This window comes from Micropterus salmoides, unplaced genomic scaffold (assembly GCF_014851395.1).
Source record: "Micropterus salmoides isolate LMB-PRFRI ecotype aquatic unplaced genomic scaffold, ASM1485139v1 Ms_hic_scaffold_1423, whole genome shotgun sequence".
NCBI lineage: Eukaryota > Metazoa > Chordata > Actinopteri > Centrarchiformes > Centrarchidae > Micropterus > Micropterus salmoides.
Genome location: NW_024040512.1, coordinates 542 through 16,735, shown reverse-complemented (window position 1 = coordinate 16,735; position 16,194 = coordinate 542). Strand labels below are relative to the sequence as shown.

At 40.3% G+C, this 16,194-nt stretch overlaps 1 long non-coding RNA gene across 1 annotated transcript; it reads right to left on the bottom strand.

Moving 5' to 3' along the window:
* Positions 1-2,052: 2,052 nt before the first annotated feature.
* LOC119903260 lies at positions 2,053-15,882 on the bottom strand. Its single transcript, XR_005444468.1, has 5 exons — positions 15,730-15,882; positions 15,326-15,396; positions 9,848-9,919; positions 7,846-7,946; positions 2,053-2,201 (listed from the first exon to the last, which is right to left on the bottom strand). It is a non-coding gene; the product is annotated as an uncharacterized LOC119903260 (long non-coding RNA).
* Positions 15,883-16,194: the final 312 nt, after the last annotated feature.

Below are 16,194 nucleotides of genomic sequence, written 5' to 3'. Positions count from 1 at the left end.
ATGAGATTCACCAGAGAGGTTTAGGAAACACACACGAATTGAGGAGACGAAAGGGAAAAGAGATTTCACATGGCTTTTCAAGAATGTACAGATTCTTATATGTACATTCCTCCCACAGGCAGTTCAGAACCAGAATATCTCAGATCTCCAATGCTAGCTGGCAGGACAAAAGAGAGCTCACGTTTCTCACTGACCAAGAGAAAGTAGGGAGATGGTAGCTCTATAAGAGGGATTGAAAGAGAAGAGGAGGCATTACAGCTGTTCATTTGTTACGATGTGTTGAGTGTTTATTGTAAAATTGGTTAAGACTCCACTTCATCACTTCAAGCTACACTTTTTATGTAATTTTTCCTAAAAATTAGGCACTTTATTTTAGTTTACTTAAATTTAGAATTTATTATTAGATTAGTTATTTATTATCCCTCCAGTTTGATGTAAAAACTGACTGAAATATTATTTGATTTGACAGTCCGTTGTTGACTAAAAACATATGTTGATACAACTATACGTTATGGTACTGAATGATAACGCAAGTTAGTCGTTTTGATGTTCCGGACCTTTGCTTCGGGAAATTTTCTCTAACGGGACCTCTTTGAATTATAATTGAATACCCCTGCTCTAGGAGGAGTGTGTAAAAAATCCAAAAATAACCATAAAATTCAAAATGGCCGACTTCCTGTTGTGTTTACGACATCGCTCTAAGAGGCTTTTTTGTACATCTGGACATGATACATGTGCCACAAAAATTTCATACATGTAGGTAAAACGTGCCGCAGGGGCTGCTTCGTTGAAGATCACTTCCTGTTGCCAGTAGATGGCGCTATGACTATGGGTGAATGTTGTCTTGTACAAGTGTTTAGGGCAGGACTCCTTTCAAATGTGTAAAATCTGGTACAGATTTGAGCATGTACAGTCAAGTTACAACAACTTCCTGTGTCATGGCGAAGAGTTCAACTTTGCCACCACGCCACCGCCACACTGTTAACTGCAAAGTCACGAGTTTTACAACATGGCTTCAACAATGCATTATGGGTTTTCTGGGAAAGTTTTGAAGTTGATATGTCCAGCCTGCTAGGAGTAGTACATTACAGCGTAAAATGTGTTATTTCCTGTTGCCAGCAGGTGGCGCTATGACTTTGAGTGAATATTGGCATATGAATGTATTCAGAGCAGTACTTTTGTTATACTTGGAGGAGATGTGAGCATGTGTACTGAAGTTATAACATCTTCCTGTTTCATGGCGAATCACCAATTTTTGATGATACGCCATGGGCAAACTGGTCGACTTCTAATAACCGTTTGAATGAGTGCACAGCGAAAATTTCAGGTTGATCGGACTAAATCCCTAGGACGAGTTCGTTAAAGTACGGAGTGTGTAAATAGCCAAAATGGCTGACTTCCTGTTGGGTGTCGGGCATCACTCCAAGAGGCTTTTTTGTACGTCTGGACATGATACATGTGTCACAGAAATTTCATACATGTAGGTGAAAAGTGTCACGGGGGCTGCTCTGCAGGGGGGCACTAGCGAGCCATTTTGCCACACCCATGCAGGAAACCCATAAGAGTTTTCGAGTATGTTTAGGCCCCCAAAATTGAGGTTACTTTGCAGAAATAACAAAAATAATCCCTTCAATTTCAATAGGGACCTCGCACAGTTCGTGCTCGGGTCCTAAAGCTGCGTTCACACCGGAAGTGAATTTAATATTCGCCTCGCTTTACTCGCGCAAGTTTGACCGCTTCAGTGTTCTCACACACGCGTTTTAACACAGCCCGCGGATACTACAGCTATATGAACCCAAAGTAAACCTTTTGCTGTGATTTAATTGCAATAAACTGATCAAACTGCTGCCGAAATAACTACAATATGATGCCATTTTGTTAGACATATGAATTCATGCTTTGTCAGGTCTGTCAGCAAGTCAGCAGGACGACAACTTTTAAAATACGCGTTTTCTGATTGGACTTCGGATCGATCAGGGCTATGCTAACCTGTTCACAGTAAAGTACAACGACAGCTGGAATAAAGTTACAGACACACATTTTCTAAACTCACCAGGTAGTTCAACTTCCTCGCTTTCTTTTCTCCAAGTAACGTCCAGCTTTGTCCGGTTTTTATATAAAAATGAAGTAGTAGTCCAGCAGAACTCTGATGCCATCCGACGCTAAAGTCAACAGTGGAACCGGATGTGCACGGAAGCTAGCTGCCGAGAAGCACAAGTGAAGATAAATCAAGTTGTAATTCCAAAAACTAAAGTGAAAAGATAATTTAATAAAACCAGTTAACTCGGACCTCCTCCTGCTGGTAAACGGCATAGTTGTTAGAGCAGAATCCAGACCCACTACGGGTGTTTATTTGTCCGAAACCTGCAGCACTACTCCCCATCCACTTCCCCGTTCTTTAGCAGCTCCCTGTCGGACAGTGGCTTGTCATTACACCGCTCGCCTGGTCCTCTCCAAACAACGCTCCGAAGCCGCCAGTGACGTTTGGACAATCTCAACGCTGATAGGCCTTCGCAACATCACGTCAAGCGAATTTCTCGCCCAAGTTGAAAAATTTTAACTCGCACGAACTGCGCGACAAACGTCGTGAATTTGCGTCTTTGCATTGACTTTGGATGTAATCAAACCCCCCAAAACGCTGGATTTGCTTTCGGTGGGAACGCACCTTAATAATCCCTTCAGTTTCAATAGGGACCTCACACAGTTCGTGCTCAGGCCCTAATAATTTAGTTTCATCATAGTCAGTGGACCTACACGTGTTTTTTTTTTGTTTTTTTTAAATGCTTCATGAAAACTCATTTTTAAACCGTCTATCCCTTCCAACACCAATATACTGTAGGTATAAAGACCATCTGCAGGTAAAATAATAAAGCAAAAGCTTTTCCTGCAGCGCTGTAAAGCCCAGGCCCACAAAAGGTGAGAGGGTTGCAAAAGCAGGCATGATTGATTGCAGCGCATCCAGTTGTGGGCCGGGCTTCTGATGAAAAGCTTGAGTTCATGTAGGTTCACTGTCCAGTTTCACTTCCCACAAAATGAAACTGATGTGCACCAGTGTGAGAGGGAGGGTGAGCTGTGGATCACAAAAAGGGCAGAGCTGGCTTTGAAAGTCAGCCTCACCCATTGTTGGTGGTCAACTATCAGTCCAGCTATTAGGAAATAATCATAATATCTTTCCAAACGGTGAGGCATGGAGCCAGAGACCTACATGCATGACCTGTGTACTGGGACACACAGCTCTTGGAGGCAGTTACGGTACTTTAAAACCCTTAGGGTTTGATTGTCCCAGTTTTTGCATTAAAATTCCCCCATGTTTCATAACCAGTCAAATCCAAACACACAGACATGATACACACATTTTTAGATTGAGTGTGACTCACACTTTCTGAGGATATCATTATCTCTGTCCTCATGTTCGTCACATCAAGTTTTCTTAAGCATCAAAGTAATCCAGTGATAGACAGATATGGGCACTCTGCAAACAGGAAGTGCTAACAGCTAATTCAGCATACGCAGCTGTCCGGGAGTCCACAATGGGAGATTTTATAAAGCCCTGCTTTACATGACCATGTTTGGCTCTTCATACACTCCCTACCAAAAGAATAAGTCATGTTGAGTGACAACCAACAGATCATTCACATCAAACACACTGGAACTGTTGTGAAGAGTTTACAGCTTTAATCTAGGTTCTTCTAGGTCAGGGGTTCTTGACCTTTCTGGCAGTCCGACCCCTTTTTGAAGTTGAAAATATTTAGCTGCTTGAATTGTCCGGAGACTGCAACAAACTGTCCCTGACTCATCCTAAAATAAGACTTAAACCGATCATCATTAAGACGAAGCTCCTGGACCAGCGGTGTCTCCCCTTTCTTAGAGTCTCATGTGCCCACACAGATCTCAGTTTCCCTGTCTTCTGCGTGTTTGTAGGCTACACCTCACACACTCAAAACAGTGCCAGAGCAGGCGCTCTGCGTTTGGCAGATGTTTTTAGCAACAAAAGACACAGACCTGTGAGTTGTGATCAGGTTTCTGCTAATATGAAAGTTATTAATTAGCAGCAAACCAAAGATTAGCCTACAGATCGCTGGCGCTATAGCCTAATCTTTGATTAGACTGACAGGACAGCTGTTTCAGTGGTTGCCTAGCAACATTTAAAAAAACGCAGCGCTGTGCTCTTTTCTAAATTCAACCAAAAGCCATTGCTGTGCGCCACGTGTTTTTCGAACCTACAAAGCGCTTTCTGTCTGATCGGGGCCTGAGTCTTCTTTGTCGTTTTATAGCGGTTGGCATCACCGCCACCTACTGGATTCAGCAGCTCATTTCGGGTTAATGAAGCAAAATACAGATCACAGACTGGTTAAGTTATGAATTGAAAATGTAGCGAAATTAAGAGTAGATTACTAGCCCAAAGAAAATATTGGATTAAAGAGTAAAAATATAAATAATAAAGGAACGTGAAAAGGCAATGACTTATTTTTATTTATTTATTTTGCAAATTTGCGTTACTTGTAACAAGTTACAACCCACCCTGCTGCAGGCGCCCTCACTGCTGTATTCAGGTAGGTTGTAATAACAGCAGCACAGAAGAAAAGCCTGCCTCCAGCAAACTCGTATTTTTTCTCCCGTAACATTTCAGCATCTCCTTTGCGTTGTGTCGGATGTTTTCTATAGGCCTAATTTACATGTTTTTGTCCGCGTTTTAACCGTTTAATTATGTCTGATGTGGAGTGATTGATTGACTAGCCACTCATAGTAAACGTTCTCACGATGGAGAAAAGCGGGGGGGAGGGACAAAACATAGATTTTGCGTATATACGTTATAACGTTACAATTTCATCTGCCCGTTATACTTTACCGTTCGTTACGGGCACCGTTAAAGTACGTCTCTGTTGCAGTTAACGGTTTTACCACTCAATGTCACTGTGAGACTAGCTGTAGATTAAGGTTTCATAGTTATCACCTAATCATAATTATTTGTCCTTGTATACGTACATTTTTGTTGGTGTTTTGTTGCTATTTTTAGCCGTTAGCCTCTTCAGTATTGCAAAATGTTGAAAGAGAGAGAGACAAACAGATGACAAAACCGTAATAAACTCTGTTAAGAACAGTGCTGTTCACTGATTGGCCATGGGACGTGTAAATGTCATTTTCTGCGACACTGTTTTGATGAGTATGGACTTTATGCCAGAGTAGCTAAGATGCACCTTACGTCTCGGTGGTGCAACCAAACATCAACACAGTTTAAGTCTCAAACTAACTAGTTTCAACGTATTGTTTAGTGTGGACTTTGCACCCTAACTTAAGGTAGAACTTGCGTATCGCTGGTGCAACAGGCTGCTGGACTCTAAAAGTCATCTCAAGACTTTTGTGGCCTATTACTTTTCCTGCTGTTTTGACTATCCTGGCCAGCTTGTTTTTGATAGTGTGTTAGAGCCAGTGTTAGAAGTCCGAACTAGACAGAGATATTAAACACCAGAGTACTCTCTATCAGGAATACACATTCTCAAGGATGTTTTGACTGACCACAAACTCCTTCAGTTTCTTAATTAAAAACAGTCTCTGCCAGGATTTATTACATTTGGAATCAGTATTTTCAGTGAAACTCAATGTGTCATCCATAAGTGTACCTAAATACTGAAAACAGTTTCCACTGATTGACCACAGTGTGTAAGCGACAGGGGTGGCTCTGCATGATGTGAAACAAGGTCCTTATAGGCACGTCGTACCACTCGGCAGCCATCTTGGCAACGCCTCCGAGCAGCCATTTCATAAAAACTACATGACTGGAATCAGCAATAAAAGCTGATTAAAAAAAACGACTTTGCCTCAAAATAAGGTTTAAAAACCATTTTTCCCGACCGGTGACTCCGGTTATACTTCTACTGCACATGCGCAGTAGGCCCCTTATGTGGAAGCACGCAATTGGCTGAAATATGTTTCCCGCCTCGGACGATTGACTTTCTAGCAGGAGGGGTTGGACAACTGCCATCTTTGGCGTTATGGGTTTTCCCTATAAAGTTGTACTGAGGATTCTTAAAGTGGCATGTCTCCTCTGTAGCATATCTAAACTAGCTATTAATTTTAATAAATTTCTTGATTATAGTGAATTTATTAACTAACTAAAGCGATATAAAAGGGTGGTTAAATACATCAGGGAAAATAAGCAATGGCTAAACAATGAGAATGGAGGTTCGATAGTGGGAAGCATTTGACTCATACGGCAGAGGAGAACTAATGAAAGTAAGCTATGAGTTTAGGAGTTAAAAAGATAATATTAACATTATGGGACATCCCTGACCACAGAATGTTTTGTTGGGTCTTACTGCTTGTTGACGGCCTGCTTTGGCCTGTTGCACGGGTCCCACGCTAGCTGCCTGATCCTGGCTTTTTGCTAGGGATTCTCCAGGGTTCTCCGTGTCTGATTGAAGAAAAACCTCAAGGGTTGGCCGTCCTCCGTCTGGCAATTCGGCTGTTTTCAGGTTTCCTTCTTTGCCGGTGGTGAGACCACGTGGCTTGGTCTGACCTTGGTGAAGTTGGCTCGACGAAAAAGCTTAAAAAGGGAACTTGGTCCAGTGTAACTTAACGGACTGATAACTTTAACAAAACAAAAGAAAGAAAGAAAATAAAACAAGTAAAGTTGCTGGAACTGAGGTATGAATCGATGTCGCGGCACTTCGCGTAGCTTTCAAACAAAGACTTCGTTGCACCGGTCGGAATTCTTAGGGCGTTACCGGGAGAGGCACGCCGGACGCGTACCGAAGCATCCAGAGAGCAGAGCGGAAGACAAGAGAACGAGGAGAAAAAAAGAGAGGATGACATCGTGTGTTGCTCTTTTGTGGTCTGGTGCGTGGTTCCCCAGAGGGCAGCCCTTTGTTCCCGACAGGCAGCGTTTCCGGTTTCCCGAGGGACTGTCTTTCTAAACTTTTAATGTCTATAAAAGAAAAGAATCTATAGAATCTATTTGCGCGTATTCTAATCAAATATTTTAGGATTTCCTGCCCCCCTCTAAAGGGGAGTTCCGATAGGCTGTTCAGGGAAATGCTAATCGCTGGTTAATGTCCCTTTTGTCAGTTTAACAGTCAGGCACCGCATTATCAGGCTGTAGAATCAAAGGTGCCAGTTTTACGATCAGGCTGCTCATGAATAGCACTTAGAGAAAGCAACCTTTCCACCACCTTTCTGTTGGGGTCTCTTCAGCCGTCTGCTGAAAGTTGATCTCAACCCCTCCTCCTGCTCTCAGGGAGAGGGGAATAATTTTGAGTAGTTCAAATTTATTTAATATAAAATGCACAATCCACACTGTTGGTCCCACTACACCTCTATATAACATCTCTGTAAAATCCGCTCCGCTGGACCTACACCACTGCTCCAGCCTGGAAACTTGAGCAAAGTAATCAGAGACAGCGAAAAATTCTACTGACTGCTTCACAATCAGGTCAAGAGGGGTCTTGGTTGGCAGCAGTTTGCGGTGTATTCATGTAATCGTATCTATGAACACAAAGAACACCAAACAGCAGCACAGAATCCACACAGGTCCATTGTTTTTTGCTGAAGGACCCAACACTGAATTTATTTTACTTTCACTGAAGGAGACCAATGCAGGAAAGAATACAGAAAGAAATGAGTACTAAAGAATTGTTTTCCAAACTGCACTTCCCCGTCTTAGTCAGCCAGTTCAAGAAGCACGTTTGCACTGTTCCACTTTGTTCATTAAATTTAATTATTATACATTATAAATAACACTCGACTGCCTTCAGGTTTGTATTAGAGCCACACTCAAAAGAATGATGCTAAATATAAATTATATTATATATCCCAATTATTTGACACTAAAGGTTAAATATCAAGTACCTGAGGCTCCTTTCCACCTCCCGGGTCTCCTTCTGGTCCCCCGGGTTCAGAAGCCTCAGGATGTTCTTCTCAAAAGACTCAGTACACTGATCCTTAGGAAGCTGCAGAGACACAGGGCGGAGGAGAACAAATCAGGTGTGTGTGTGTGTGTGTGTGTGTGTGTGTGTGTGTGTGTGTGTGTGTGTGTGTGTGTGTGTGTGTGTGTGTAAACTTGTCAAATCTGGTATCAAGTGCAATTCAGCGTCAGCGGTCTTTACTGACTAGCCTTACCCTGAGACCTAGACTTGAGCTAATCCTTTCACAAACTAATAAAAATAAATTTTATTTGTAATGCACCTCCTATTTAAACAAATCCTAAAGTGTTACAGGATAAAAACGGGTAAGTGCTAAAAATAAAAACAATACGGCAAAGAAAAGGGCAAGAGTTCAACCAAAAGCTCTCCTTATAAAGGTGGGTGTTGAGGCTGCGTTTAAAAACATCCACAGTCTGTAGTTTCCTCAGGTGGTCACGGAGAACATTCCAAAGACTGGGAGCGGCTGAGCAGAAAACCCAATCTCCCACTGTATGGAGCTTGGTCCTGGGAGGTTTCAGGAGATATGAGTCAGAGTGAATGATGGCAGGGCAGCAGAGGGGGTTGTGTTTGCCCCGAGGTACAGTTTAGTGTCATCAGCATAGCAGTTCAATGAAATTCCATGCTGGCTGATGACACAGCCAAGGAGGAGCATGTAGAGAATAAACAGGGTGGGGCCGAGCACTGAGCCTTGAGGGATTTAACCTCACCCAAGGCGTCTTGCTCAGTTCTCCCAGTGAGGGTGAGGACCAGTTATGGACAGAGTCAGAGAGACCCATGGTGGAATGTAGACGGTGAAGGAGGATGTTGTGGTCCACAGTATCGAACACTGCAGTCTAGGAGCATGAGAAGAGAAGGGGAGTCAGTGTCTGCCGTCATCAGCAGGTCATTTGTGACTCTGACGAGAGCTGTTTCTGTGCTGTGGCCAGTGGGGAAACCAGACTGGAATTTCTCAAACAGGTTGTTTTGTTTTAGATGGTCCTGAAGCTGTGAGGCAACTACTTTTTGCAGTACCTTAGAAAGGAATGGAAGGTTGGAGATAAGCCTGTCGTTGCACCTCTCCTCTGAGGCTTCTGAATGAGAGTGAGTTTGCAGTTTGAGTTTGTAATTTATAGTGGACAAAAGTTGCTTGGAGTTGCCAGGGCTATTGTTGATGATGTTGGAGTAGAACTGTGACCGTGCATCTCTCAAGGACCTTGTGTAGGACTTCTGATGCTCTCTGTAGGCTTCAACAGTGAGTTCTGAGGCCTTGAGATGCCGCTCAAGGACATGCCCAGCTGTCATCATCTTCCACAGTTCGCAGGTGTACCAGGGGGCTGAGCGTAAGAAGATGACCGTTCTGGTTTTGACAAGGTGTGGAGATCTAGGGGACTGCTCAGAGATTGGTTGTAGAAGTCAACCAACTCAGTGACAGAGAAATCAGCAGAGGAGAGATCCTGAAGGTCTACAGTCAAGGTGTCTGGGTTGATCTTTTTCAGGTCCCTAAAGCAGATTTGACGCTCATCTTTGGTGTGTGGAAGGGAGTGGCAGCTTCATGGAGATCCATGAAGGACACATCCAGATCATAAGGTTGCTAATGGAGGCGGAGTTAGAGATGACAGTGTCTTTAAATGGTGCTGATCCACTTCACATTACACAGACCTGAAACTGAACTGGGATTTAGCCAAGCTTCATTATTGGTGCCTGTATGAACACATCCCGTGTGTTACTTTTTTTTCATAGGAGCTACAGGAGATGACTTATGAACACGACCACGGCTGCATGCCAACAAGTCTGGAAATTCAACAACACAGATGAGGACTGAAGCTGCTACCGCTCCTCCGTGTAGACACAGTGATGCTTTGACACTGTCGCTGCTCTAACGACTGGCTAAATGTGGTAGCAGTTGTTGCATATGCGTGGAAAGTCAATAACATCAGCAAAAGTGGTACCTTAAGAAGGAAGTTCTCCAGTTCCAGGTGGGTTTTGGTCACAGTGCTAGAAGAAGAGTCTGACCACTTCACCTGAAACACAGAACAGAACATTCTTCATCAAGACATAGGCTACCATGAGAAATCTGCAACATGAAAAAGGAAATGGGGCTACGCAGTGACAGTAAAAAGAACAAGATTAAACTGTACTGACTGAAGGGACCTGTTTTTAGTGACTCAGTGTTACATACAACTCATACAACACCAAAATGGTAATAAAAAGAACATTTTAAACAAAAGAAAAAGAACAATAAGATGTGTTAGAGCACCGGCTGAGACACAGAGAGAGGTCCCATCTTTTCTGAGTAACTGCATGAGTCTGAGGAATACATTCATAAATGGCAGGAGCACCACCATCCGGTCAGTTGCGAATGGTGAGGTGACTTTCAGTGGACACAGAGTGGCACAAATTCAATACAAATTACGTGATCAATGTTCATGAAGCTAAGAGCTAATGAGTCTAATCAGCTGTGGGAACACATCATAGTGTACTGTGACTCAACATGCAACACCAGTGGGGATGAACGTTTGAAGACCCCCGAAGACTATAAATTATATCATAAGGACAGATTTGGCAGACCTGGTGGTGGGGTATGCCTCTATGTACGTTCAAACATGCAAGCCGATGTTTGCGATCTTGCCGTAAATGATAATCATACAGACTCTCTCTTTATTGAGATAAAAAATGACAAAGGTAAAAACATTATTGTGGGCGTAATTTACCGCCCCCCAGATTCTGATTTAAACATTTTTAATAATAAACTAGAAGAAATTCTATTACACATAAATAAATTAAATAAAGACTGCGTCCTCCTTGGAGACTTCAATATTGCAACAATATGTAACTATTCACGAACAGAGATCAGAAAACAAACACATTCAATGTGGTGTTCCACAAGGATCCATATTAGGTCCTCTCCTCTTTATTATTTACATTAATGATCTGGAAAATTCTTCAAAGACCCTTCATAAAGTAATCTTTGCAGATGACACTAACCTGTTTCTATCACACAAAAATGAATTTGAACTTCAGAAACTACTTAACAAAGAACTTCAGAATGTGGATAACTGGTTCAAAGTAAATAAACTATCTATAAATACCAGCAAAACAAACTATATAATATTCTGTCCAACAAAAAACAACTTGATTTCGATGATCTAAATTTTCAAATTAAAATAAAGGGAGAGGAAATAAAGAGAGTGAAGACAACTAAATTTTTGGGTGTCTTTATAGATGATCACCTAAATTTTAAACACCATATTGAATATCTTGTCAAAAAGCTATCAAAATATGTTGGTCTGTTCACCAAAATGGTAATAAAAAGAACATTTTAAACAAAAGAAAAAGAACAATAAGATGTGTTAGAGCACCGGCTGAGACACAGAGAGAGGTCCCATCTTTTCTGAGTAACTGCATGAGTCTGAGGAATACATTCATAAATGGCAGGAGCACCACCATCCGGTCAGTTGCGAATGGTGAGGTGACTTTCAGTGGACACAGAGTGGCACAAATTCAATACAAATTACGTGATCAATGTTCATGAAGCTAAGAGCTAATGAGTCTAATCAGCTGTGGGAACACATCATAGTGTACTGTGACTCAACATGCAACACCAGTGGGGATGAACGTTTGAAGACCCCCGAAGACTATAAATTATATCATAAGGACAGATTTGGCAGACCTGGTGGTGGGGTATGCCTCTATGTACGTTCAAACATGCAAGCCGATGTTTGCGATCTTGCCGTAAATGATAATCATACAGACTCTCTCTTTATTGAGATAAAAAATGACAAAGGTAAAAACATTATTGTGGGCGTAATTTACCGCCCCCCAGATTCTGATTTAAACATTTTTAATAATAAACTAGAAGAAATTCTATTACACATAAATAAATTAAATAAAGACTGCGTCCTCCTTGGAGACTTCAATATTGATGTCTCCAAGGACGATGCAGTCAAAAAGGACTTCATTAATACACCACATTCATCCTCTTTCTTTCCAACAATAAATATATTTACCAGAGTCACAAATACTTCTACAACTGTTATTGACAATATTGTCACAAATATACGAAATGTTAAGCTTGAATCAGGAGTTTTACTTTCTGATATATCTGATCATTACCCAATAATGCTGTTCTTTAATTTTGATTATAAATGTTTACCCTTATGTCACCCGATAAAAATTAAAGTAGTAAACGATCGAACAATGTATCAACTTAAGGCAAGTCTGCAAGCTAAAGCATGGGACATTGTTTATTGTTGCTGCGATCCTGATACTGCATATGATTTCTTGGTAAATGAAATAACAGACTCCATTCGCTGCTCCATTCCTATAAAAACTGTTACAAGCAGAAGGGCAGAACACAAACCCTGGCTAACAAGGGCAATCTCTAACTCCCTTAAACAAAAGAATAAACTTTACCAAAGATATGTTAATAAACCAAATATAGAGAACAAAACTAAATACAATGTTTACAAGAATAAATTGGTATATAATCAGGAAAAGCAAATATAATCACTACTCTGAATTGATAAAAACCTCGCAGGGAGACTCTAAGAAATCATGGGAAGTGTTGAATAATGTTTTGAATAGGGACCATAAAGATACCATGCTCCCTGATACAACAAATAATACTGATCTTGCAAATGAATTTAATAATTACTTTGTATCAACAGGGGCAAATCTCTCAAAAAACATTACTCAACCACACAGTGTCTCTTACCAACAATATATGTCAGGCAATTATCCAAACTTCTTCCTAAAGCCTACTGATGCCATTGAATTGTATAATATCATAATGGCTCTGAAGAGCTCAAATTCTGCAGGAGAAGATGAAATTAGCAGTAAAATATTGAAAAGTATTGCCAAAGAAATAACTGAACCACTTACACATTGTATTAATCTCTCACTGCTTACAGGAACTGTTCCCAAAATGACAAAAATTGCAAAAATAATTCCGATTTTCAAAGCTGGTGATAAAAATGACATCATAAATTATCGTCCCATATCAATTTTACCAACTCTTTTCAAAATATTGGAAAGAGTGGTTTATAATAGACTTATTAATTATCTTAATACACTGAACATACTTAACCCATCCCAGTATGGCTTTAGGAAAAAACACACCACCTGTATGGCGATCCTTGACCTTACTGAAAAGATCAATGATGCCATTGAAAAGGGGGAATATGGTATCGGTATATTCCTAGACCTTTCAAAGGCCTTTGATACCATCGACTTTACCATATTACTGTATAAATTGCACCATTATGGAATCAGAGGTCAACCACTGAATTGGTTCAAGAGTTATTTACACCAGAGGCAACAATATGTAACTATTCACGAACAGAGATCAGAAAACAAACACATTCAATGTGGTGTTCCACAAGGATCCATATTAGGTCCTCTCCTCTTTATTATTTACATTAATGATCTGGAAAATTCTTCAAAGACCCTTCATAAAGTAATCTTTGCAGATGACACTAACCTGTTTCTATCACACAAAAATGAATTTGAACTTCAGAAACTACTTAACAAAGAACTTCAGAATGTGGATAACTGGTTCAAAGTAAATAAACTATCTATAAATACCAGCAAAACAAACTATATAATATTCTGTCCAACAAAAAACAACTTGATTTCGATGATCTAAATTTTCAAATTAAAATAAAGGGAGAGGAAATAAAGAGAGTGAAGACAACTAAATTTTTGGGTGTCTTTATAGATGATCACCTAAATTTTAAACACCATATTGAATATCTTGTCAAAAAGCTATCAAAATATGTTGGTCTGTTCTTTAAGCTTAGACATCTGCTTCCTCAAGCAATACTACTTACTCTTTATAAAACACTCTTTGAACCCCATTTAAACTATTGCAATATTATTTGGTGCAATACTTATCATACTTACTTAAAAAAATTAGAAATTCCACAAAAAAAAGTCATTTGTGCCATATCATGGTCAGATTTCAATGCTCCAACTCGTTCTATTTTTCTTGGGTACGGTATTTTAAGACTAAATGAATATAATATATTTCACAATGCATGTACTATGTATCAGGTGGTCTTTGGTCTGAATAGCAGTTTGTGTGAGCTTTTTCCCCATCCGCTGTCCCCAGCACACTCACCTCACTAGAAAAAAGCACATTATTATTGGGAAAAACACGGAGATTAAAAAGCACTGGTGTGAGTGTAGTGTGCCGGGGACCGCGGATTTGGAATGAGCTGGATGACAATCTGAAAAACTCAAGCTCTTTTGTTTCCTTTAAACAAAATCTGAAGAAACAACTATTAAGCTTGTATTCATCTTCTTGATGTATGTACTACCTCATATTCTGAATGTATGTCAGTGTTACTCCTACAATCTCAAGGTAAACTGTAAAACAAAATTGTACTTGTTAAATGGGATCCCTTAATGTGTTGTGTGAAAGTTATGTATGAAATGTCTTATATGTAGGCCACACATTTTCTTGTTTTTGTTTTGTCTTTCTTTTTTTTGATTGTAATGGCGCCCGAGCATAAGCTTTAGATAGCTTCTTTGGGGACCAGTTCACATATATGATCACTTCTTTGTTCTTTGTTATATTGCAAGTGCATATGAATATATGTATGTATATGTGAATAAATAAAACCCTTCTACTTCTAAGACAGTCAGTTCATGACACGCTGCACGCTTTTCTTATTGCTTAGTTAGGCTGCAGTAAGCATGCTGTAGGGCTGATAAATTAGAAAAATATCTAATTGTGATTATTTTGACTGATACTGCATTTGCAATATGATTTGTAATACTAACAATTTTTAAGAATTGTTCTCATTCCATCACATATTAAAATGATTATGGTGTTTTTAAGGGTCTCTTTTCCAAAGATGTTTTCTGAATTCTGCAGAACATGATGTGTCGGCCAGGACATCTCTGCAGCGCCACAATATTTCATTTTAAATGCTATTTTTACAAACATCACCTTAAAAAACTGCCTTTTGAAAATTGGTAGTTCATTGGTAGTTTATTTCAATTCACTTTTATGAACAGACCACAGTACTGCATAATCTAGTTACACAGGAGAACATAACCATGTGTTGGCAGTAGTGAATCAGTGTTCCCACTAAAACAGTTTTAAAGTAGCAGTAAAGTAACTACAGTAGCTGTATACTTCAGGAGCATATCAATCCTTTTGTTGTGGAAAATATGGGTATCACATAAACATGAGGCCAACGTGGTAGTTTTTTTGCCCATCACAACTAACACTCAGGCTTAGACAGCCGGTCACATTTACACTCAGCTCTATGCTAACCTTTTTCACAACGAGTACATGTGCTGCTAAAGAAAAACATTTAGCAGCACACAAACACATTTAGGAGCACTGTGAAAAAAGTAACACAAAGTTAATTAACAATTTATTACATACATATTTACACTGTGTGTGTGTGGTGACCTACCTCAAAGTTGTATTCCTTGTCTATTCTGGTCTGAGAGATGCCCCTGAGCACAATTCCCTCTATATGCACCGCTGCAACAACACAGAGCAGTGATAAACTCTTAAACCAAATATCCACTTGACAGTACATGTCTAATGAAAGCCTTTACAATTATCAGGGTTATTACAGCACTTACTATTATCAATCAGTATGTTCTGTGTGCTGAGACATTTATTGTTTAAAAGGTTACTGAAAGAAAGAAATGTGTGTGGGGGGAGCTGTACAGTGTAGTGGGTAGGTGTTTGATCCCTGCAGTGTTTATTTTAGGACCATTACTAAATCAAGCTTATAAAATCCACAAATCCAAATGCTGCACCTCCAGTAAATGATAGCAATTATTAAGTACAGTAACTGTTTCCATTCACCTTCTCTTGTGTCGCCCAGCTGCTGGATCGTGGGCTCTGGCAGGGAGAGTGGGAGGCACTATATTCCCCCAAACCCAGCGCTGGGGAAGGCAGGTAATCCGTCTTGTGACACATCAGCTCCTGGAGAAAAAAAACACAAAGAGTTAGTTATTGGCTCACACGGGTTCTTCATTCGCCTGAACCTGATCAACATACCGGGCCCAATCAGATCTAAGGTACAGTATGTAAATTTTATGTTTCAACTGAAATATCTGACGTTTCAATAACAAAGCCCCTGATATATGAGTCACATTCATAATGTTTGAGCACAGTGTAAGTTGGATCATCCACATCAGGAGGGCTTTGCTTTGTTTCCTTATGATCAGGCTGCTCTCCCAGAACTCAGGGTTCCACATTTAAGAGTGGGCTTAAGACTCTTTGATAAAGCTTATAGTTAGGGCCATGCGCTAGAGGATAATTAGGCCG